A 26,631-nucleotide genomic window follows, 5' to 3' on the forward strand; every position below is an offset into this window, starting at 1 on the left:
AAAATGTCAGCCAATGAAACAGCAATTGTACCAGATTAAGAAAATAAAAACCTCAAAATATTTTCTCAATTTGAGCTACATTGTGGAGGACTTAATTGTATGCTGTGCTTAAAAAGATGGTCTGTCCCACCAATAATTTTCATATTCTACCTTCAGCTGAAAGACGATCAGTCTTCAAGAAGACTGGTAGGTACCCTGCTACACCAGGCACCTACAGTCTGACTACGCATATGCTTTTGTTTTCATATCCGTATCAACACAACGTCTTTATTTGCAAGGTCTGTCATTCTGACTTGCCTGTGAAAAATGATTTCCTCTTCAAGAGGTAGTCCATGCTCATCTCCCTCAGACAGAAGTCAGCAGCAAATGGAGGAGACTTCTAACGTCCAGAATACACAAACGTCTTGTCCTAGAAAAAGATATTTTTAATAATTATCATTCTGAGAAAGGGGGGGTGATAAAAGTTAGAAAACACTCTCAGTTCAATGAACCATTTCCTACCTTTTCTCCTTCCAGAAAAATGAAATATACATGAATGAAAGATACAAAAGTCGTCAGGTACAGCAATGCTGTGTCACTGTTGAGTGATGAGCCTTCAGAAGCTCTTCGAAAGCAGTTAGGGTGAAGGGAATCTCTTGGTCTTTGAAGAAATTAGTTGAAATGACAATGATTAGAGATAAGAAATATATGCAGAAAGGAAGCTAGGCTTCTCTCACTCAAAAACCAGAGAAAAGACAAAAGAGAGAACTTTGAATGATGCTGATTAGATACTCTTCAGGGGCAGCCAGAGAAACCTAAAAGTCCCAGTTTTTTAAGGCAGGAAAATGATTCCAAAAAAATTAAAATAAGAAAGTAGTCTCGACCTTCAAAAATAGAGTATGCTATTCTGAACTAAAGGGGCAAAGCTTCAGATTTGTATGATCAATTATAAGATGTTAGGAATAAAGATGTTTTCCTAAGGCAAACCACTATGTAGCCGAGAAAGTATTTTCTTACGGCAACATTATTTTCAGTAATATCTGAATTGATAAGTGTAACCATTTGATAAGCATGCCCGATCTCAGCCTCAGTATCAATCTTAGCTGTTCGGGAAAGCTACAGCCCACGTGGAGCCATCTGTCTCAGTGTGTTTGCTTCTGTGCTATCTTTAGGGCATTAGGACATGCTGATCTTAATCCCTAGCCATGAATCCAGAAGAAGTTGGCCAATGAAACCTTGAACTGGAGCTTTCACCTCTCAGATAGGCTTGATGGCCCTGGCCTTTAAATGTCAGAGGCTGCACAGAAAAGGTCGATACACTCCTCTTAAAGATCCAGCAGCACCACGATCCTCCCTGATGATGAATAAAAAGTAGGTATCTCATTTTTTTCAAAATCTAGAAAATTTATGCTCCTCAAATTGCAAGCATAGGTCAACCTTTGTCTCTTTTGTCTTTCAACTAAGAGAGAACTATTACACTTAGTGACTCTCGTAAAGGTGGTCTTTAATCTCCAAAAGATGTGTCTGAAGCACCTTCTCAAAAGGAGAAAAGTTAAATCTAAGATAAGTGGCCCTCCAGAGCAGACACTGATTAACAGTAAATGTGAAGAGCTTCTACTCCTAAGGAAAGGGATATTTTTACCCCTGATTGTCTAGCATATGGGTTCCCTTCCATGAAAATTGTTTTAATGTTTAAAGTGGGAATAAGAGGGGCGCCTGGGTGGCTCAGTCGTTAAGCGTCTGCCTTCGGCTCAGAGCGTGATCCCAGCGTTCTGGGATCGAGCCCCACATCAGGCTCCTCCGCTGGGAGCCTGCTTCTCCCTCTCCCACTTCCCCTGCTTGTGTTCCCTCTCTCACTGGCTGTCTCTATCTCTGTCGAATGAATAAATAAAATCTTTAAAAAAAAATAAAGTGGGAATAAGAAAATATATATTTCTAGAAAGGCGGACAAATACAGCTCATCTTCTTCACTGAACATCGATAGCCATTTTTATAAATGTCCATGAAAGTAGGATAGCAAATGGAAATTATTCCTCTAGAACAACCCTGTCCAAAAGAAATTTTAGGAGAGCCATCATATGCAATTTTAAATTCTCCAGTAGCCATCTTGATGAAAAAGTAAAAAGAAACAGGAGAAATGAATTTTAATATAATATTTAAACTAGTTTTATTTTAATAATCAATACTAAAACAAATGTATACTGCATTTGTTTTGAAATTTGAATTTAAATGAATTAAAATTAAATAAAATTGAAAGGCAGTCTCTTAGTTGCAATAGCTACATTTCAAGCGCTTAACAGCCACACGCGTCCAGCGGCTCCAATACCGTACCACACAACCTGGCAACACATCAGGTTCAATACACCCTCATGGAAAAGTTGAGGAAACGGAGGCTCACGTGGAAGAAAGTGAACTTCTCAAGGCTACCCAGCTAGAGAGTAATGCAACTTCAATTAGAACCTTTTTGTGTGTGGGGGCTTATGTTTCTTCTATGTAAAGTTTTGTTGAACTCCAAAGAGCTAAGCTTACATTTTGCATCCCAAAATAGAAAACTTTGAGGACTATCTCTAGTTTTTATTATTTAATAGTTCAGATATATGAAAACAAATTCAGTGATTATGCTATAAAACTCCGGAGTTTCCAAATGGGGCTCTTCGTGACATATGCAGGGGCTCTACAGCGTGGTTAGGAGAAAGGGACGCTTTTAGGGCTCACATTTTCCTCTTTTCCTGAGGTCAGTCAAATGTCCAAAAATCATCACAGGTCACCGTCTCATGATTTTGCTTCTCATTTAGTTTGCCACTTGTGTTAGGGTTTTACTCAGGTTGACTTGGGTCCTTTACTGAGAGTCCACCACATTCCAGAAATAAAATACATGGCATGCCATATCTAGGTTCTTTTTTAAAGTGTGCTTTCAGACAACTGGCCACAGGCAGAGTCACTTCAATTAACTCAACTGCAGCAGATGATGGATCTCCTTCACTGTGGGACCTCTCATCCATCATAAGGCACGCCCTGTCCTCAGTAGAAATAATACATCATTACAGGGCTCAGGGCCATAAGAGCAAAGAACCACAAAGAGTAATACACGAAAGAATGTGTTTTGTCAGCACAGAATAGGGCCACACCAAACAAACAAAACCTTCAAATCCTCTTCAGGTGTAAGTATATTTTCCTTACGAAAATTCTCTTGTTTGATGCCCACTTTTGCCTGCTGCAAACATGCTTTGTTGCTCTGTAAAATTAGGAGTCATCCTTTCCCTTCTCAGGCCTCACATGTCTCTCATTGAATTATCTTCTAATGCCCTGCACTGAACTGGGAACTGTCCCAGCGCCTTGTCAAATCCTTTTATTTTTGTTATGAAGCAGGTTTTACCTGAAGGAGATGCCCATTTGTTGCCAAACTTAATTAAGGGAAGTTGGATCTTTGAGAGCAGGAAAGCATATGAGTTGCTAAATAGCAAAGGGCATTTTCTGTGGTTTTCTACAGCACTGACACCATGTTCTTTTCATCTCAGCAAACAGAACACTTCTAAGCCCTGTTTACAAGGTGCGTATCCATCATTTGATCATCCTTATCCCCATTTAACAGGTGGGGAAATTGAGATCGTGAAAGATAATTGGAGCTACCTAGTGCTAGGAAACAGAAGCCAGCGCTAGAAGTCATTAACTTTGTCAATTTCCACAGCACTGCTGAGGCACTGTGGTTTTGAAAAAGAACAGATGGTGAGTGAAGGGAGGACGAAGACGGAGTCCTTCCTTTAGTAACTGGGAAGGCTGTCGGGTGCTATTCTGCATGCTAAATAGCAAAGAAATTCCAGACATTGAAAGCAAGCCATGTTGCCTTATAGGAGGCTGTAAAAATAGTTTTCTTTGTAAAGGGTGGCCTATATTTAAAATAGTGTCCTATTTTCAGGGGGTTCAACTCAAACAGGTGTTTTGGGTTTTTCTCTAATAGCGGGTAGTCTTCTCAGTGGTCTAAAATGGATTACCCTAAGCAACAGGCTACAATCTCTCAGATGATTTCTCTCTCCCTGTTTCTCTCTTTGCCATTCATTTCTGCAGAGCATTCAGACAATTCTAATACACAGATTAAGTCTATCCCTTTTTCCCCTGACAAACAGATTCTACCCTATCAAGATTTAGCTTCTCAATACCAAAACTTTAGGGGAAAAAATGCCTTCTGTAATACAAACTTGAGGACCAGGAAATCTGGATACTTTGCTTTTATGAGGTTATTTTCCACGTGCCCACGATGTTTTGTCTCCTTGATACATTAGGGTAGTGTTGCTTTAAGCTATGAGGTATATTACATTTTTCTACCACATGCATATCAATGATATTTAATATGAATATTATAATATTTTTGTTTCCATCTACAATTAAGATAAACTATTCAACTTTTAGCTACATACTCAAGTGACACCAATATGGTAGCCTCTAGCCATAGGGTCCCATTAGCCCTTGAAATGTGGTGAGTTCAAATTGAGCTGCAATGTAAGTGTAAAATACACACTGGATTTTGAAGACTTAATACAAAAAAGGAATGCAAAATGTCTCAATATGTGTAATATCAATTATATATTGAAATAATCATTGGAGTAGTTGTGGCTAAAATATATCTTTAAAATTAATTTTACCTTTTTTAAAACATTTCTCAGTGTACCTATCAGAAAATTTAAAACTACACATGCAACTTATTCTATTTCCACTGGACAAGAGTACTATAGAGCAGAAGTTGGCAATTTTTTCTTGTGAAGGCCCAGATAGTAAATATTTTAGGTTTTGCAGCCATATGGTCTCTGTTTCAGTTACTCATCTGTGTCATGATAGCATGAAAGCAGCCATAGACAATACACAGATGAATGAGCATGGCTGTGTTCCAATAAAACTTTATTTATGGACACTGAAATTTGAATTTCATGTAATTTTCATGTGTCATGAAATATTATTCTTCTTTTGATTTTCTCCCAACAATTAAAAAATATGAAAAAGAGTCTTCACAGGTCCCATAAGAATGGATGGGGGACGGTCTGTCAGAATTTGCCCATGGGACAAAGTTTGCCAACTCCTATGCATGGGTTATAGAAAGTACAATGTAGGGTCAACTCTAGCATCCACCAAAGCCTACTGCCCATGCTAAAGAAGACCGGGTTATGTAACAAAAGTAGGATAGAAAAGAAAATCTTAAATGAGATATACGGGGATGAAAAAAGAGTCAAGGTTACCAGATTGACTTTGCATGTGTCACAAACCACAGAAATCCTTTTTTTTTTTTTATCCACAGCAATTAATACCATCAATTTTTATTACAAATATTCTTATGCTAGTAAATTTTTTTCAAGTTTATATTTTAGTCATCTCCACACTGGTGTGGAGATCACAACCCCAAAATCAAAAGCCACATGCTCTTCCAACTGAGCCAGCCAGGCGCCCTGCTAGTAAATTTTTCTCAGGCAAGTTTTAAAAATGCAAGAGATGATGAAGCTGAGACAGACAGTAGAAAAGAACTCACAGATGTTAGCTAATTCTTCTGCGTAAGTTTCAGTTGCCCTGCCTGCTGGGCAGTAGGTGAATTAGGCAGGGAGGTTGAAAAGAGAAGTCTGTGCAGAGGGAAGTCTGTGTCTTGGTAGAGCTGAATAACAGATGAAGCTTTTCACCCATCTCTTCCATCTTTGCCCATTAGGCCCTGACTTCAGACAGTTTATAGCCTAGTGGACCAAGCAGGCTTTAAAGCAAATAAACAAATCTGTTACTTTAAAATATGAAAATACTACAAAATAAAGGGTGAGTACACTAGACGAGTGTTTGTCAAACTTAAACATCCAGATGTTTATGTAGTCTGAGGATCTTGTTAAAAGGCAGAACTTAATCTGGTGGGTCTGGGTGATACCCACATTCTGCATTTCATGCAAGCTTCTAGGTGAGGCTGGTATTCTTGGTGCTTGGAATGCACTTCACTAAAATGCAGAGTTCACAAGGGTGGTCATTTGTGTCTACTCTTGTCTCCTTGATTCACTGATGTATCCCAAGTACCGGGAACAGCACTTAGCACATAACAGGCACTCAGTAAATACTCAATAAATACGTTTTTAAATGAATGGAAGTTGATACAAGAGAAAATCACATGGAGAGACAGATCATTTAGATTGAGGTATCTAAAAAGGTCTCCGATGGAGAAATATTTTAGCTGAAGATGAATAAATAACGATATCCAGAGCCTGCTTCCTTTCTGAATGTCACCACAGTGTTCCTACCCCCTCCATTGCTTATTCTCAACTATAAGAATGGGTCATCATAAAATAATTCAAATAAAGATAAAAATTATGGATAATAGTCAAATATGGTGCCTCTCCTATGACATTTGCATTCCTAATGTTGGTGCTGGGAGAAGGAACATTTTCTAGGGAATGACTCTCTAATGGTGGAGTTTGATGACGAACACCAACTGAATAGAGAAGTGTTTGTCCTTTTGTCAGTGTCCTTTTGATTACACCAAACAATACAACTTACTACCAGTCTCTGTCAAACTAGTGATACAATCATTAACAGACATGAATCACATTTTCTTCAAAAATTAAGGCTAGCAGTAATGATTAACATTTCCTATTACAGAAGAATTGACAAAATAATAGACTGTTAATGTTGCAAAGGATCTGAGAGATCATGTAGTTCAAATACTTTCTTAAGAACTTTTTATTCCATATCCTGCCTTTGAACAGTCACACAATCTGAGCTTCCTTACAAAGCAATCCATTCCATGACTAGTACCTGGCAAATGATACCGAGTTACTCCTTGCATGATTTCTCTCTTCCTAAAACTTTTATGTACTGGTTCTGGTTCATCTAGTCAACAGATACCTTGGCTCCAACAAAATTGCTAAGATACAGCAGTATAGTCATGCATGGGCCCTGCTTATATCATTCTGCCCTCTGGAGCCCATCAGAATACATCTGATCTATCTTCCCTGTGACAGCATCTCATAATTTTGGAAGACAGTTATTCTTAAAGATGTGGAAAGCTGCCCATTCATCTTTATGAGAAGGTATTTTATTTGGTCGCTCTTTCACAACTGCCATGTGCCAGCTGCTGGCCTAAGCACTGCGGATATTGCTCTGCACAAGACAGACATGGTCCCCGTGGAAATTAAAGTTTATCTGAAAGTATATGCATTCAACAAGTTGATACAATATTGAGTATTATGACAAAGCTAGAAATGATGCTCTGAGATCTGGGTGGTCAGAGGGTTCCTAACAAACTAACATTTAAATTGAAATCTAAAGGACTGAGTTTACCAGTGTGGTAGAAAGAATATCCCAGACTAGGGAACAGCTGGTGCAAACCTCCCATTTGAGAAGGGGAGGCCACATTTGAACAGAGATGGCTAGGGCATAGGATGTGAAGGGAAAGTGTTAGTGAGATGAAGCTGGGGTGGGAGGGTGATCAGGATCCAGGTCGTGAAGGACTTTGTAATTTAATCTGGAGGTTTTGTATTTTAGCCAAAGGACAAGGAGAAGAAATTGAAGGGTTTTAACAAGATACTGACATGATCGGATTTGAATTCTGTAATGGTTGCTCTAGCTTTGGTGTTCAGAATGGAATGAAGATAAATAAAGCTAGAGGAAGGGGGACATGTCAATGTTTCTCAAAATGTAGCATGCATGTAAATTATCTTGGGATAATGTCAAAATGTCAGATAATAAGTAGGTTTGGGTGGGAGCTGGGATTCCATATTTCTAACAAGCTCCTGGGTGATGCTGATGCTAATGGACTAAGATCCTCACTTTGAGTACTAAGTAGAAGGCTATTGGGTGAGAACTGATGGCCAATGGATGAGGTGATAGCAGGGCAGTTGGAAGAGAAGTAGATGGGTTCAGGTGAGTTTTAGAAAGCTGACTTCAGTAGGTCTTCACAATTGACTGGTGTGGGAGGTGAGAAAAGGATGCCTCCCGGGCTTCTGGCTTAGCAAATGGGGATGTAGGATTTGTGGTGTCTTTAAACATATTGTTTATAATTCAAAACAAAACTCTTAATAATTTTCAGCCTCTCATAAATATAACAAGTTTTCTCCAGTCAGTTGTCTCTGGTCTATAAAATCTGATATATTTATTCTAAAATGTGCTAAGTGGCTTAGAAAACGCATAAGCTTAGGCATATTGCCTTGATACGGTATTTGGGTTCTTTAAAGACAAACAGTCTAGGGATTGGCTTTCTGTCTACATAGCAACATGCATATTCAGTATCTTTAGTCTTTCAAGTGTGCAGATCTATCTACTTCTACAGTGAACTTGGACTTCAAGGGACTGCATACCAATGGGGTCCCTTTTTGGCTTTAGCAGCAGAAATGGGTAAGTAGAGATGAAAAGGCTCATTTCCTAAATTTTTACTACTGGTGCGGTAGTAATAGTGAAGACCACATTTCTGCAACACGGTTCTTAACAGCTCGGATTCCTTCTACACTCCCACAGAGCAGTCTCTGGCAGATTTCTGTTAAACAGAAGAGGTAATTTAAAGGTTTGATTATTATAGATTTCTTGAAGTTTAGCACACATAGCAATTGCAGCCAACCTTGCTAGAATAGTTGGGGGTTGGGGAGGGAATCTGATATATTGAAACAACGAAACCTCATTTTGAGAGACAACTCATATCCATTTTGTGTTCTATGAACAAAGTGTTTGTTGAACTATTCAGGCTTAGGATTGACAAGCAGGTCCTAGGCGTGTCAGCTGACTTGGAGAGCCAAAATATTCCTGGTGGCAAAGCTGAAAAAAGATTGTTGTTTATGGTATATATTCCATAGTTTTCCATCTACTTAAATTGAAGCTGACAGAAATTCAAAGTCAATGCCTTCCTTATAAAGTGATCCTTTGTGATGTAATTACAGAATGAAATCTCTAGGCTGAAATAGGATTTTCTCCCCTAGAGATGACATTAAAAAGAAATAGAGATTACCAATAAACAATCTGAGAACCTAGATAAGTAGCCGTGAAAGGAAGTCAAGTCATTTCTTTAATTCTCTTGAATGCTGTCAGAAAATCACATCATTCAGTTGAAACAAGTAATTCAAACTAGCCTGTAGAGACCGAGACATTGCTGAAGTCACTCCCAGGAAAAGCCAGACAGACAGTCGTTTCAGAACAGAAGACATCTTTGGGATAGCTTCCCAGCACTGTTTTTCTGACCACTTCCCTCCTGACCAACGAGGATGGGTCCCCGTGGCAAAGATAATTCTATTTCCTTTACTCCTTGGCTCATGGGTAGACAGAATTTCCCAGACTCCCCTGCATGTAGGTGGGTCCTGTGACTGAGATCCGCCGTGGCAAGTGGGTGGAAGCGATGAATGTTACTTCCAAGCCTGGGGTCTAAAAACCCTTCCAGGAGCTGCTCCACCTGCTCTCTCTCTCAAGCTATTGGCCTCCCCATTACAGAAGATCCAATGGAGAGTTCTGATATCATAAAAAAAGCTGAAGTCACAAAATCCCCTGGTTCATTTTTATCTATTCCTTTATCACGGCAGTATCATACTGTACCGTATATAGTCTCTATGTGCCATGTCTTACAACCCAGGATCCAAGTTAATTGGCCCAAGAGTGAGTAGCTCACTCTTGTTGGGCCAACTTCCCATCCCTCGCTGCTGACCTCTGGAACTGAGGACATGGCAATTTGGGAGCTTGGAGCAGCCTCCTTTCGTCGCATGCAGGTGGAAGTAAATAAAATCAGTCTGTGAAAGCGGGTAAGCAGGCAGACTGCCCAGGAGAGTGACCAGGAGACCACAGAGGTATAACGTGAGATGTGATGCAACAGCTCCGTTTCTTGAAAATCTGCTATTTCCTGGTTCTCTCTTCTCATTAAATCAACCTTTTCTTTTAACTGTAGCCTTCTGAGCGAAGCTGGGAGTTGGAAAAATTCCTACAGAAGGCTTCCTATCAAGTCCATTTATTACTTTTTTCTCCTGAGACCTATAATTGAACTCATTCAAGTGAAGATTCAAGAGTTCAAATTATACTGTTTCTATTCAGTAATTCAGGTTATTCTTCCACAATTGCAATGGGGAGCAGGAACCACTATCCCATCTGGACTGCCTGTTGCTTTACTTCAAATCACACTGTTTGTTCAGAACGGTGAGGCCCATTAGCTAAATGAAGACCCCTCTGGCCTTGAGGGTGAGAAGAGGAAAGGAGAGAAATGTGTTCAAATATTTTGATTCAATCTAGGAAGAAGAAAGAGAAGGAAAAAGAGGGGGTGATGGTGGATAAGAAACATCAGAGGCAGATGGAAAGGAAAAACAATGCAGAAAAAAAAAAGAGAAAAGTGGGGAAAGCAGACACTGCACTCTCGCCATCTAGTGCGCCCCCTGCTGGCTGGTCTAGTTTATCACTAATGGGACATCAAAAGCAACTAAATGGAAAAAGAAAAAAAAAAAAAAGTTTGCTTTGACAAGCCTCAACCAGTTCAATCTTCCTGGAAACAAACTGCTGTTATGAGGAAAAGATAAGGATCCTCCTGTGTTCGGGTCTCAAATGTGGGGGAGGGGGGCGCGGCTGTTAATAAATGTAGCAATTTCTCTGTAGAATTGTTAAACTATGCATCTGAATGTTATGCAGATGAGAGAAGGAGTGGGAATCTGCATCCTGATGGGAAAAGCAAGTAAAAATGTGCAGGCTACTAAAGGGTCTTTATGTAGATAAAGTAATTTTTAAATTGGTTCGCAAGCCAACCAATCATTATTTTCAGCAATGATGATGCCTGCTTCTGTTGTGCTGGATTGTATTGCCTTGCTCATCTCTCCTGTCGCTAGTTTCTTCTACACTCAATTTCTCTTTCACAGTGCTGCCTGAATCAAATGTTTATACCATAAATCTGACTATCCATGTCTTGTGTAAAACCTCCTCGCTGTCATCCCATATTTTTAAATTAAGCAGTATTTCCTAATTAGTGCAATGCAAGATGTCCTTAACATCTATGTTTGGGCTTACATTTTCCTTTTTCCTCACTTCCCATCTATTTGGAAAGAAGACTTCGTTGAACCTAACGGTAAAGGAATCTCCAGAACATAGAAATAGGACCACATTCCACAACCCATCAAAATGAAATATTTCTTATTTTCAAGATAGTCCTGCATAGCCTTTTTACACTTTGTTTTCCTACCTTTATTTGTGCTACTTTTGTGGCATTACCAATGAATACTGCTTTAGTATTGTGAATGTATGATATTTATATAATAATATTATATGTAATAATATTTCCCAATATATAGTGGAAACTTAAAGGATTCGTTCTAATCCCTTTGGCCATCATACAGATTGATGTGAAAATGTTGGGATTTGGCAGCCAACAGTAAAGAAAGAATTCTTGAGGTGTCCTTGGCGCAAAAAGGGTGGTTTTATTAAAGCACGGGGCAGGACCCATGGGCAGAAGGAGCAGCACTGGGGTCACGAGGAGTGGCCCATTATATATTTTCAAGTTGGGAGGGGGTTAGGGATAGCTTAAGTCTCTAAGGAATTTGGAAGCAAGGTTTTCAGGACCTTGAGGGGCTGCTATTGTTGGGAAAGGTCATTTATTACTGTCTAGTAAATCCTTAGCCATGAGACTTTTCAGATGTCTATCAGTGAGCCATATGCTTGGGGGATGATTGCTAATGTGTATCTTAGCGAGGTAAAGATAAAGGAAGCTTCCAAAGGAATTTTTATTCGTCAAAGGAGACTTACAGGGTCCTGGAGTTTGGGCTAATGATAAGCTAAGGTTGCCTTTTCCCCTTAGCAAGGTATTAACATTGAGGCAGTTGAATTCCTAGAGGAAGGTCACTCAGCCTGTCTCAAGGACTAGTCAATGGACTGTAAGTTGTAAGGAAATTTAATTTTTTTTCTAAATTTCTTTTGCTTTTGTTCTCCACATCACAAATGACCAGATATTGTTTCGATCCAATTGATTCCACTGGCTTTTTAATCATAAAACAGAGATGTGGCTCCTTCCCCGACTTCTTTCATGCTCACCCTGTGAAGCTATATCGTTTGTTTTTATCTGTCTCATGAGCAAGTCTCAGCAACCATAACAGCATAAGCAGCTTGCAGTCCTTTAAATGAAGGTTATGGTCGATACTATCCATTTCAATGTTGTCTTTGATAAGTAATCACTGAGCTGTTAACTTAATCCTATTACATTTTAGTAAATGTTTTCAACCTCTGATAAAATAATATGTAAAATAAAAATTAAAAATTCAGGTGATTTCTTCAACCTAATAATTTTTTTAAACTCCCATTATTTCATGAGATTACTTTGTGTGATTGTATGTTTTTTATTGGACATAGAGCTACACAAACTCGAAAGTGGATAGCTGCTGTGTTTGCTTCGAAATGAGCTATTTGTCTCTGATTACTCAAGTCTTGTTACGTTAGAATTGTAGCATATTTCCTCCAAAAGGAAGAAACGTGGCACATAAATGTGCCAGAGGCAAGCTTGTATCACCTTTTGCCAGAGCACTGGACCAGACCATTCTAAACTTGGAATGCTGCACTGCCACCTGGGGGATAAAATTTTAACAGTCATTGGCTGTTGAGCTGAGATGGAGGGGCGAGATTCCCCAACAATCTGAAGAAATCCGGAGCAACGAGAATGTTTCTAAGATACAATGTGAAGACCTGTACTCTGCTTTGGATTGTTTACCAAAAGGAAATATATGCATCTAAATCCATTCCCTTCCTTCAAAATCGGGTTGTTATTATGATGTGCCACTTTTTTAAATTACATTTTATTTCCTTTAAGTCATAATTTGAACCAACCCAAATGAATTGTTGGACTTGTCTAGCATAAACTCCTTATTGCAGAGATAATGAAATGGAAGTCAAATATTGCTACAATTTGCCCTGCCATTATAACTTATTAGTGATAAATCCAAGAGACCCAAGTCCCTATCTTCCATTTTTGCAAGACCCTGTTCCAATATCAGAACAGAGATAATTTCCAACCTTATAAATAGTCATTCAGCCAGTCTTCCAAGAGTAAAAAACAAGTGAGTCAACAGTGTTGACTTCAAGCTTCCACATACATTTTTGTTGTTGGAAGGCAAATAAATGTAATCTTAAGGTAGAAGAGTGAATGGACTGATTTTTGTGCTTATCTGATAAACTAGTAAAGTTATCCTTTATTAGTCTTTGATATCTATCTCCAATAAGGTCCTGAGCTGTTGCTACATTTTATTTTTATTATTATTTTGTTGTTGTTGTTGCATTTTTAAAAAGAATTTTTTTTAAAAGAATTGGTTCATATGTAGTTAACATTATAAATTTATTTTTTTTTAAGATTTTATTTATTTATTTGAGAGAGAGAGAGAGAGCCTGAGCCTGGTGAGGGGCAGAGGGAGAACAGACTCCCCGATAAGCAGGGAGCCCAATGTGGGACCCGATCCCAGGACCCTGGGATCATAATTTGGGCCAAAGGCAGATGCTTAATGGACTGAGTCACCTAGGCACCCAACATTATAAATTAAAAACAAAAACAAAAATAAAAACAAAAAACCCTAAACCACCTTAATTTGACCTCTGTTTAGACAGCTAATCATTGGGTTATATGAGAAGCAGAAATGAATCATAAATTACCAAGAAACATGGCTTCACGTAGTCACATATTTTGGGGTTTTTTTTTCCATTAATTTTTAACTTACTTGCTCTATATATGCATTAGTAACACTGCTCATTTAATTTGTTCATCGGTTTTTATAACATTCCTATTCAAAAAGGACTGGGCTACTTACTAATATGAGCTAAAACTAATTCATCCTTACTTGCATTAAAATTCAAAAGTCCTGAATCTTATTCTTCAGTGGACTGAATTCCCAAGGGTCTAACGGGTAGGAAACAGCTGAGTCATCCTGTGAATCCCCGCAGGGCTTCCTTTATCTGTCCAATCCTTTAGGCAGAATAGACAGGCTACCTTCCTCCCTTAGCCAAACTTCTGGAAGCCTGTATACCAGACAGCTCAAAGCATTTTGCGTTTGGAGTAATTGGTAAAAGGAAGCAAAACTCACCCTGCCAAAATATGCCACTTAGGCACAAGGATTAGCTTGAGCTGGTTATTTTTGAGGAACTGCAGATACAGGAAAAGCTCTGAAAACTACGTTATCTTTTTGTAAGAGACATTTATGTTTTCAAGGGAAATTTCCATTTGTAAGGGTGTCTCCCTCTCTATACCAGAAAAAGGAGGAGGACCAAATCTCTAGAAAAACTTTTCTTTTTTTTTTTTTCTTTTCACTTTTTTTTTATTTTTGAGAGAGAGAGAGCACACGCACAAGCTGGTGGTGAGGGGCAGAGAGAGAAGCAGGCTTCCCGTTGAGCAAGGAGCCTGATGCAGGACTCGATCCCAGGACCCTGAAATCATGACCTGAGCCAAAGTCAGACACTTAACCAACTGAGCCACCCAGGCATCCCTAATCTGTTTTTTTATTACAGGGGGTCTCAGCCAAGAACCTAGAAGGTTTAAGGAGAAATTATTTGACCTCCCCTACATGACTACAGATGTCATTTCTAGGGGAAGTTGACAGCATAAATACCATAGAAAGGCACTGAGTTTATGAGCCCTTAGTAGATAAAATCTACTGAGGTGCCAAAAAGAAGTGAAGTTTAGGGGACATCAGATTAAAAGAATATTAATGAAATTAATACAACAGAACAGTCTAAACTTTTAAAAACTACAACACACAGCAAAAATAAATTTTATTGTCAGTCACACACACGTGTATGCATAAGGTAAGCATCTGTTCATATGCTGTCACAGAGAGACTTCTTATAAAACAATGATTTAAACAAGAGAAAAGTTCATTGCTCTCATGTAAAATTCCAAATGGGTGGGCCAGGCCTGAAATGCTGACCTAGGCTCCTCTTGTCTTGGTGTCCTGCCTTCCTGATCAGACCACTTTTTGTGTAAGATGGGTGTTTCACTTCTGATCACCATGCCCACAGCCAATTAGTGGGAAGAAGAGAACAGAAAAAGGTGACATACCTCTCTCTTACAGGGGACGCTGCAGAAGTTATACAGATCACTTTATTCATATCCCACTGGCAGACTTAGTCCTGTAGCCACATCCAGATGCAAAAGAAACTGGAAAATACAGGCTTGTGCTGGGTGGCCATGTGCCAAATTAATATCCTACTACATGCAAAAAGGTATATTAGATACGGTAACACTAGCTGCTATTTAAAAACAGAAAAAGAGGGGAGCCTGGGTGGCTCAGTTGGTTAAGCCTCGAACTCTTGGTTTGGGCTTAGGTCATGATCTCAGGGCTGTGAGATCAAGCTCCCTGTCAGGATCCCTGCTGGACATGCAGCCTGCTTAATATTCTCTTTCCCTCTCCCTCTGCCCCTCCCCCACTTCATGCGTGCTCTCATTCTCGCTCTCTCTCTACAAAAAAGAGAGAGAGTCCCCTTCAAATGCAAAACAGTTCAAACACAATAAAAGTTTCTTTCTCATTTATGTTTGGCATTTGTTCAGAAGCCCAGGCTGATGCTGGCTCTGTCATCTTCAATATATGGATTCCATCACTGGGGATGAGGGAGAGATTGTCCTGTCCTTTCCAGTCAAGAGAGAGTGAGGAAAGAGGATAAAGAAGGTATTCCGTTTCTTAAACAACTTGGTCAAGAAATGACAGACTCCACATGTCACAGGGACTTGTATTCTTTGCCAAGTAGCTATGTGATCCGATCTGGGGACTAGAGGGGCTAGAAAATGCAGTCCCTGAATCCCGAGATCGACTCTGTACTATGAATGGGAACATGAATTCTGGTGGAAAGTGTTTTCTCTGCAACAGGAAAGGAGAACAGATATTGAGGTCTACCTCAGTCTTTGCCATTGTTGTCCATCCAGGCCCCATTTCCCTTCTCAGTCATAGTTAGAACACGCTCCTTCCCTCCCACTCGCTGAGACAGACAAGCCCGAAGTATCATCCAGGTCCCGCATCCAGTTCTAGGTCTGGCATCGCTGGGTGATGTGCGTTTCTACCAAAACTGGAAGTGGCTTTGCATGAACTGAAGATCTATACCTCAAAATTGAGTTATCTGGCCAGACTAATATACAGTAGTAAATAGGAACCGGATCAACATAACGAACTCAGTTCTAAAACAGAAAGAGTTAAGAACAGCACCACAGTAACGAACTCCCTATCATGGCAGTAATTTCCCATGTTAAGCGATCTGGCAGACTCTGGTTCCCTTTTCTGGGGCATAACCTCCTTGGTCATTATCTTACCAATGTGTGACTTTGCCTTGAGCATGCCTCTGGCATGTGCATTATTTTCGCGGCCACGTAAGAAGTACACATGAGAGCTTATTCCCAACTCGGGAGCTTCACAAAGTTGGCAGGCTGCTTCCTGCTGGTTGGACAGGTTTAGGGAGACAAAGTTTCTTTGAAGGGATAAACTATAATAGAATTTTGCAAGTCTGGCCCACAAGTTCTCTGGTAACACCAGGCAACAAAAAACTTTAGAAGGTCAATGGACTCTTTATTTCCATTAGTTCTGGTTGCAAGTAAATAAAGACAAAGTTCTCATCCGTACATTGCTTTTTAGCCTGGAAATTCTGGTCTTTTGTTTACTTGCTTCTGTGCCCTGTCAATCACTCTCTTGCTCAATTTAATAGTGACTACCTTCAGGCCAAATAAAACAATTGGCTTCAGTAGGAAGGCAACATCTTTAATCTAATGTTTCCCACTGGGCTGGCTCCTACTGTCTGATAGTCTTAATGGTTTGTCCAGTCTTATCTCCTGCAAATACTGTTTCTTGATTTAGAGACTCATTTTATCACTGCCTCCGTTTGGGCACAAATGGCATTGTTTCCTGTCAGAACTGATTTACAAGGCCCTGTATTGTAAGACTCTCAATTTAGATTGCAGGCAGAAGAAGCAGAAAGTCTACCTTGCCAGAACTTCATTCTCTTCTCTTTCTCCTTGCAAGTGGCCAGTTCTAACTTGAGTTCACCTCTCTGATACAACTTGTTAGGTACTGGGGGGAATTTTTTTTTTTATTATTTAAAAAAATAAACAGCGTCAGGGAGGAAGATCTTCCTCTGCCCTACAAGGTCCTTCTAGCTGGACTTATAATCAAATTGACATGAGACAGATTAACAGGAGAAAATCAAATTTAATAGGCATACATACATGGAATACACACAGACATGAAACTCCAAAGACAATGAGGCAACAGGAAGCTTATATGAGCTGAAGAGGGGGGAAAGGTCTGAGGATACAAAGGGAAGAAAGGCCATTAACAGGAAAGTGGAAGGAGGTGTTTTGAAAAACAAAGGTTGCCCTATTATGCAGATAAGCTTCTTAGGTGAAGGGGAGTGTTTGTTAATTGGCTGGTACACACTGTGCTCTCCAATGTAAATCTAGGCAGCTGAGGACCAGGAAGAGAGCTTTTCCTACACCTACTGGGTTTTGATTACTTTTAGCTCAAAATAATGTTCCTGCCAGAGTGACCCATCTTGGGGCAGGCTGCCCTTGGCCTCTACACAGCCTAGAGATAACAAAAGTATTAACGGTTTGGTTGGCATAATGTTCTTACGTCCAAGAGCTCTCCAAGTCATTTGGCAAATGTTTTGTTAGAACATACCTATTGTCAACAGCTTTCCAGTCCAACATTTATGTCTTCATTCCATGCGTCCTAATCACTAAGCCACTATAATATTTTTAAGTGTTGTTTCTACAGCTCCACTCCCAGATACCATGGTCTGTATTAATTGGAATATCAATTCAACAACGGTTAGAGAGAATCCAAAATAATAAAAGCTTAAACAAGAGAGTTGTTTATGTCTTAATTAGAAGTCAGCTAGAGAGTCATGGGCTGATGTAAAGGCTCCGTAATAATCAGGGATCCAAGCTCACCAGATCTTCTTGTCTGGTTATTTTCAGTATGTGATTTCTATTTAGCGGTTTGGCTACTCCAGCTATCATCAGTATGTGCGCATTGTAGCTAGAGAGGAGGTCACAGAAAGGAAGATGTTGCATTTCCCTCCCTCAAAGGCACAACATAAAAGTAGCATACCTCACTTCTGTCCATACCCCTTTAGCCAGAAGTAGGTTGTAGGGGAGGAAAATAATCTTTTTTACCCATCCATCTTGGATTTTCCAACTGAAAACCAATAAATTAGACTGGCCAAAGACGGATTAACAAGAGAAATATAAATAATAATAAAGATAAATAATAAGCAGGAGTTTATTAACATGTACATTGTGCATGTGCACATGGGAGCACCCATCAAAGCACACCCCAAAGGGCTGGTTAGAACTTGGGCTTATATACCACTTTAGGCTAAACAGGAAAAGAGGTTGGGGCTTCTGGGTGGGAAGTTTAGGTTATGGGAAGGCAACCAGATAAGCATGATAAACAAATTATTTATTGAAATTTGTTATGCACATTTAATGGGGCATCTTTTCCATTGATAAGTTGTTAAGAGTCCTCTACTTCCTGGTATGGTAGAGGGAGACATCTTTTACAAATGTAAATTTCCCTTACAAAGGGAAAATATGTGCCCTATTTTTAGAGCTTTTCCTGCCTATGCTGATTTTGAATGACTGTTAGCTCAAAATAAATCCATATGCCAAAGAGGCAATTTTGGGGTGGCATATTACAGTGCCCTTCAAAATGGTAAGCCCGTACAGCTACACGGTGCCAGGGAAATGTAGTTGAAATGTAGTTATTTATTATTTAAGAAGAGAAGAATAGATATCTGGGGAAAATCTAACAGCCTTTTCCGTTCCTTTGTCTGTATAACTGAAACAGAAATTGAACATGAACGCCCACCCATTTGTGTTGCCGTGTGAACCGGGGAGACCTCGGGATCTGAGGCCTCTACTCAGCCCATCCAAAACATGTGGATGGAGGTTCTTGGTCGAATCACAAGAAAGAACTCAAGGGCAGACATAACACAAGCAGGCAAGTTCATTAAAGAGAAAGTATACTCCCAAGAAGTGAGTGGGTGAGCTGAAGAAAGAGCTGTGCCCCCTGTGGTTTAGGTTTCTATCTTTTATTGACAGTTGTAACAAGGGAATGGAAAATTCGTTACCTGAGGCGGGGATTTCTTGGAAGCAGGGTTACAGACTTTTTCTTCCTTATTTGGTCAGGGGTTTCCTGTCATGGGCCCCTTAGAATGTCAATCTTAGTATATGAACGTAGTGTAATGAAGGAATAATGTCAACTGTGGCCTACTTTGTCAGCCATCTTGGGCCTGTCTAGTTTGATCCAGTTTCTTGTGGTTTTGCTTGGGTATGCTGCCAGGACAGTCCTCTGATTTTCTCCTAGTGGGCCATGGCTTCCTCTTTGCTGGCCTCCAGACATCCTGTTAGAACCTAACCGCCTACTCTAGCATTTGGATTACTCTCCGATATTTTCTACAACAGTCGATTCTAGTAAAAGTGCTAGTCAAACCCGCAAACTTAATTTCTCCATTCGTTATCTCACCAAAACCATCAGTTTGCAGTCTATGGGTCTAGAAGGCAAATTTAAGCTTCAAATTCTACATCCTTGATTATTAAAAGAAGCTTACATTTAATGATAATCTCAGGTGCAGGATGATTTTAGGAACAAAAAAACAAGCCTACTCCCAGACACAAGACAAAGCAACAAGGACAAAAGAGAAGAAAGGGAAAGTAAATCTCTCCCATCAGCCTTTAACTGAAAACAAAGTCCTACATTTAGATATAAAAAGCTTGGAAATGCAAGTACCTGGAGGTATAGACACATGACTGTGAATGAGTTTCTGTGAATTTCACACCCTGCAGGGTAACTACAGTCTACTCCATTTGCTATTCAAAATAAATAATAATACCCCTGTTACCATACCTCAAATTCTTAGGATCCCTCTGAGCTCACAATCACATCCTTTTCAGACTGCATTTATCCTCAGCACATGACTAGGACAGGAAAAAGCAGCTGTCTTTTTCTTAGAACAGGCCTGAGGGTGTACTCCATATGGCTTCACAATAGAAAAAAATATATAAATGTACATTTTTAAAAAGTAATTATTTTCCTTTTTAACTTTTTTTAAAATTTCAGTTTTAGAATTACATGGAAACCGGAGGAAAATACACACTAATTCTCAGTAGATAAAAATTTCAACAGTGAACAAGGTTTTGCAAGTGTTCGAACACGAATGAATTTTAGACAACGCTTTATTTTAAAAAATGTGGTTTGACGCAATATATTGACTCTTCAGAGAAGGTGGTAGTGCTGAACTCTGATGCTTCTGGGTTTTTTTTATTATTGTTGTTATTGTTATTTAAATAAAAATGCTTTTAAAATAGCATATGCCATTAAGATTTTTAGTCACAGAAATAATGAATTCAATATCTCATAAGTATTTCCAAGGCAGATATAAAAAGCAAATCCATGTCTGAGTATTTAGGTATTATTTTGTCTATCAGGCCAAGCTAACGAAGAATCTCAGCTCCTTCTCCAGCAGCCCCCACTGCGATGGGGACTACATCTAACATATTTATCACTTTTCATTCTTCTTCAGTTCAACCATACTCTGAATTGATTTCCACTGCTCTGATATTCCCAGTATTTTGACATAATAAGGTATAATATCTAGAAACTAATTTTCCATTGACCATTAGAAGATACTATTTCATTAGTGCCAATTTTTCTACTAACATATACAAGTGATAATTCCAAACAGTTGGCATTTAAGTAATTATATTTCAGAATCACTACTCTTTTATATTCCCTCTGTCCTTTACCCCTAACCGAGCTTCCCTTTGACCAGCACAGAGAGGAGTCAGGCCGACCTATCTGTATTATTTGGCTCATACAACCTGCACAGTGACCCACATTAGTTCCATCTACGCACACAAATGCTAGCTTCAAATCCCATCCCTCTTTATCTCATACTTGAGCCTTGAGCACTGTGCAATCGACCTAAACATTATATAGCTCGAGCTCCAAGTGCTGTTGTTCATGGCATCTGCTTTATTTGTGATTACTTTCCTGCCTTTAGTAATCCCACTGCTACCTCCCTCCTGTATGCGCCCTTAAAATCTCATGCTTACCTGGAGCTTGTATTTAACACACTGTAATTGCCTGTGTTCACAACTGCCCTTTTTTTCCGACCATGAATAAGTTACGAATGTTGCCTGTACCTAGTTCATCTTGTTTATGGCAGCATCTACAGCAGCACCATACACAAAACCACCCTAAGGAAGCCTTCTCTAATGAGCTCATAAACATAAGAATATGAAAGTGCTCGGAACAGCCAGAACACGCAGTGCCAAGAAGAGGGAGTGGAAGGAGCGGGAGGGTAAGGAGGATGAAGAGGGAGAATGTTTAACAAACTGTTACAGGAAAGTCACCATTAAACATTCACATCTCATATTTCTGACTCGTGGGCATTTTCCAAACTTAAAGTTGGTTTGGATGCAATTACAACCATATTTGTAAAATACAAAAGTATTGAAGTGGGTAAACATTTTTATTCTCTTAATTTGCAAAGACTGAGATTTTGTCCAAGCCAAATAACAGGCATCCTTAAATATCAGATTTTGACTCTAAACCAAGTTTTATCATCTGACTTCTCTGGGCTAGCACCTAGAGCTCCTGTGATAGCTCAAAATGGAAGTCTTCTGGTGACAAGCATCTACTAAGACATCAAAAAACCTTCCAGAGGAGTCCAGAATTGGCCATTATAAAGCGATGTGGAGAAAACATCAGAATGGTCCTTTGTGTCTTGACAAGAATGTAACAAGATAATATTAGGATGAGTACTGAGTTTACTAATATAATACATAATGGAGGAAAACAATAGATAAAGAATTATTTTTTAAATTTTCAATACATTTTTAAATTTATTTCTACAGCTTCTTCAGTTCCAACTATCATTTATACACTGTTTCTTCCTCGATAGGGTTTAATCGTTAAGAGCTAAGACTTCCAGCATTTTTTTTTTTTAAGATTTTTTATTTATTTGACAGAGAGAGACACAGCGAGAGAGGGAACACAAGCAGGGGGAGTGGGAGAGGGAGAAGCAGGCTTCCCGCTGAGCAGGGAGCCCAATGCAGGGTTTGATCCCAGGGTCCTGGGATCACGCCCTGAGCCGAAGGCAGACACTTAACGACTGAGCCACCCAGGTGCCCCAGACTTCCAGCATTTACACTGAAATGACATGGACCATAGCACATAACAAAAGTCACTCACACAGTTATAAAGTATACACCAATGGTAATAGTCGTAATAAGGAACCATAGTGGAAAGCAGTTGAAACTGTTTCGTTCTTGGGAAGATTTGCCTAAGGCCTTCTGTGAGCCAGACTGATAAGAAGTAGCATTCCTGTCTTCTGCTATAGCATGTCTGATTTTTTTTCTTAATATTAGAGAAAACTTGGGACAAACAAAGAAACCACAATCACTTGAGAAAGAACCTGGATTTTAAAGTGGTTTCCCAAGGGTACCTGCATAACTGGCCCAGCTACAAACCATGGCGGTATGAGAAGCCCTAAGAAACTCAACCCTCCTCATCAACAGGTGCTTTTCCTGAACAGGTGCGCATGTCCCTACACTATCTTGCAAGGTCGACTCTAACAGAAAGGAAAAGAAACAGGCTGTCATGTCCTACCGTAAGATTAGCCAGGCAGCAAGACAGAACTGGATTGCTTATTTATTTACTCGTTCAGAAAATATTAACTGTTTGGTGTGTGCTCACAGAGTACTAGCACCTGAGGCCGCAGTCAATCAAGACGAGTTGCTCAGGGTCCAGTAGGGGGAGACACACAGGTGAGGCGATGTACGTCCTCCATTTTCAAACACAGAGAGCAGTCTCTCAGCACACAGTCGGAACACAAAGAATTCTATCAGCTCATCAAGGAAAGTCTTCATAGAGCAAATAACATCGAGAAATGTAAAAAAAGGCAGAGAAGTGAAAGAGATGGGGGCAGGAAATAGAAAAGGACATCTGAGGAACTACAAATCCGTTGACATGCCCGGGAGATGTAAGGAAAGGCTACTAAGGAGTAAAGGTAGGAAAGATGGTGAAGGCTGATATCACGAATGCCTCTGCAAATCACACTAGGTGTTTGAATATCATCTGGAAGTCAACAAAGAGCCTGAAAATAAATTGCAAATAGGTGCAACAGGGAGCCCCCTCAGGGAACTCTTCCAGTAGTCCGGGAGAAAAATAATAAAGGCCTGAATGAATCAGTGATGGTAAAAAGAGATAAGAAGTGGTTAAACCAAGAAATGTTAATGAGAAAATATATATAAACACTAGCTTGTTGCCTGACAAACAGAAATTACTAAATATGTATTGGCTATACATGATGTATTTATTATCCACAAGCAGATTACTTTTAGTGAAGTAGTGGGCTCAGAAAAAGCTCCTGATTAATTAAGGTATTGATAAGGATCCTTCCATTTCTAGCAATACAAGAGCAATAATGGCCCTAGATCTAAGCTTGACAGGCCTCTGAGTACAGCACCGTGGAGAGCCTGAAATGTTTCTTATATGGCCACACCCATCTTCAAAGGGTAAGGAATATAGATTCAAGGAGACCTGCCCAGAGTCTCTAGTCCTCCCCTTCTATATTATCCTCTGGTACACAGGAACCCAGATTCCATGTCCATGTGACCTTAGCCTGCCCCCCATTTTGCTAGCATCTCTTCCTTGTGTCTCTCATCCTAAGAGCAAACTTAGCCGCTGGTACTCACATCACTAGGCTGGAGGGGGAGGACTAAAGGAAAACTGCGGGTGGGATCAGGGATGGAGCCTGGATGCATAGACGCCATGTCTGCATGCAAGTCGGGGAGTCCCCTATATTATGGGATGGATGCAATGGTGGACAGAGAAGGGGAGCCGGCAGCAGGCCACAGACCAGGGGCCCTAGGGCTAGAAGATGGCATTCTTTGTAGCACAGATACACGAAGAATCCAAGCATTCTAATTCAAAACTTGGCCTTTCAAATCATTATGAAGGTTTATTTGTTAAGATCGGAAGACAGAACTTGCTTTATTTGGTGACTTAATTTATAATGTTTAAATATGTAGAGATATCATATATAGTCCTCTATTTGCACACACTCTATTTGTCCTGAGCCCTGCAAAAATTAGGGATGAAAGTTCATGTAAAACTGAATTTTCTTGAAAAAACTTAGCAGACAAAATTCTTATCTTAAATAAATTTCAATAAATACTTACAAATAACAGAAATGCTTCCACAAGAAACTGAGAAATATTTCCAAAATCACAGAAAAACAGAGATAGAAATAAAACAAAGGAGAAAAAATAATATGAGACAGATGATGAGAAATGTCTTCCAGATCAAAGAGGAAAATGAAAGGAAAAGAGGGGAAACAAAATTCTCAAAGAAATAATGTCTGAAAACTTTTAGGATTTAAAGAGATATGATTCTTCAGGTACAGGGAGCTTGATCCACCCCAAACTGAATACATAAAATCAAAACCTAAACTTATAACAGTAAAAATTCATTTTAAAAAAGGGAGGACTTCAAAGCAATGATGAGGGAAAGATGTAATATGCACATAGGAATAAAGGAACAAAGGAAGCCAAAAGCCAGAAGAACAATACCTTCAAACTTCTAAAATAAAATAACCGTCAACACAAAATCGAGTGCACAAATAAACTCTCATTCGAGAGCTAGGGCACAATGAAGTCATTTTCAGATAAAGGTGAATATTTTATTACAAATAAAACCTCATTAAAAAAACTTGTTTGGGGAAAGTAAGGAAACAAATCCAGAAACATCTTAGAATCGAACATTTCATTTTAGAGCAAAGAAAATGGTAAACATTAATAAATTAAAAGAAACATTAACAGTAAAAGTTGATCATTATCATCATGATAATGTCAAATTTGGGGAGTGTTATGGGTTGAACTGTGTCCACCAGCATTCAGTGTTAAAGTCCTTAACCCCTAGTAGTTTGGAATGTGACACTACTTTGAGGTAGAGTCTTTACAGAGATAATCAAGGGCATAATGACATCATGCGGGTGGGTCCTAACCTGACTGGAGTCTTTATAAAAAGGGGAAATTTGGACACAGTGACATGCATAGAAGGAAGCTGATACAAAGAAACATAGGGAAAAGATGACCTTCTACAAGCCAAAAAGAGCAGCTGAAAGAGATCCTTCTCTCCCAGCCCTCAGAAAAAATCCAATCCTGCCAACTCCTTGATTCTGGATATCTAGACTCCAAAACTTTGAGACAACAAATTTCTGTGATTTAAGCTGCCTACATTGCGGTTAAAAATGGGAGTTAGAATTATAATTTTGTAATTAATGACATGTAGGACTGGGGTGGCTATAAAATTTTCTAAGGCCCAAGAATATGATTGGAGGTATCAGATTATAAGCATGCATGTGAAAATTGTGGTGCATAAATAACGGAAATAGGGGAACAGATTCAATTCAAAACAATTCAATTCAAAATTCAAATTCAATTCAAAACAATTCAAATTCAATTGAAAAGGGGAACAGAATTTAAAACAAAAGCTTAGTTTTAAAAAAGAAGGCAATAACTAAGAAAGAACTACCTAAACACAGGGAGAACACACAAAAAGAAAGTACACAGTGAGACGATAGAGGTGACTGCAGATATTAATATGGCATTTATTTTAAAATAAACTAAAATCAACAGTTGGAAGAAAAAGATAGGATTAAAAAATAAAATCTAGCAATATCATTTACAAACGATACATCTAAAACATAAGAGCATCCTCACATATAACCAGGTATCTACAAGAATATCTGAGAAGCAGTTTGAGAAGAGAATTATACGAAAATCGTAGGAGCGATTTAGAAGAGTAAAATGTCCTTTGGGTATAAAATGCATGGCAGATGGGCCTGGTGGCTCAGTCGGTTAAGCCACCAACTCTTGATTTTAGCTCAGGTCGAGATCTTAGAGAGATCTCAGGGTCCTGAGAACAAGCCCCACAACACAGCAGGCTCTTTGCAGGGTACTAGAGCCTACCTAAAATTCTCTCTCTCTCTCTCCCAATGCTCCTCCCCTCATCCTCCACCCTCGTTTCCCAGGTGTGCTCTCTCTCTGTAAAAATAAATAAATAAAAATAAAATGCATGGCGTAGTATTATAAATTATTTTTTAAAAGGTCTTAAGTAACAGTATTTCCCATCCCCACTAAAAGGTGGCATATATTATTTATATAACCATAGAAAATTAGGTAGAAACTATTAATTCTTCTTTTCATTTGAATATCTGAAAAATATATTGTTTTTTAATAAAAAATTTACTTTCCTAAATTAAAACATTAAGGTTCCACAAAAACGAGAAACTGCTCTCTTAACAGTACCCTTTCTGCACTAAGTATAAATGAATACCATATGCTGTAAGAGAGAACTTTTGAAGCAACTTTGATAGTTATTAAATGATTAGTATAGTACTTGTCTAAAGATTGCAAAATGAAATAAAGTTTCAACTAGAAACATCTAAAGTTTATGTCCTCACTTCTTTGATAAATCATATACTAGGTCACCTGAAAATTAATATAGTAATTACCTATAATTGGACAGATAAAAAAATTACTACTTATAGCTCATAAGCAAGCAAAGAATTAGTGACTCCAAATATGTGAAAAGAGATCATTGCAGAGATAGAAAATAACATTTTTTGATTTGCTAGAAAAACAATCATTTTTGATTTTTTTCC

The 26,631-nt window shown here is 39.0% G+C and overlaps 1 long non-coding RNA gene across 1 annotated transcript in view; it reads right to left on the reverse strand.

Moving 5' to 3' along the window:
* Positions 1-303: 303 nt before the first annotated feature.
* LOC148108665 (uncharacterized) overlaps positions 304-26,631 on the reverse strand; it is a 67,538-nt gene continuing 41,210 nt past the window's right edge. The window contains exon 3 of the long non-coding RNA XR_015727230.1: positions 304-409. This is a non-coding gene — a long non-coding RNA (uncharacterized LOC148108665). The remainder of the gene's footprint in view (positions 410-26,631) is intronic.

The sequence above is a fragment of the Ursus americanus genome, chromosome 17 (genome assembly GCF_024610735.1).
Source record: "Ursus americanus isolate L20-20 chromosome 17, mUrsAme1.1.p, whole genome shotgun sequence".
Taxonomy (NCBI): Eukaryota; Metazoa; Chordata; class Mammalia; order Carnivora; family Ursidae; genus Ursus; species Ursus americanus.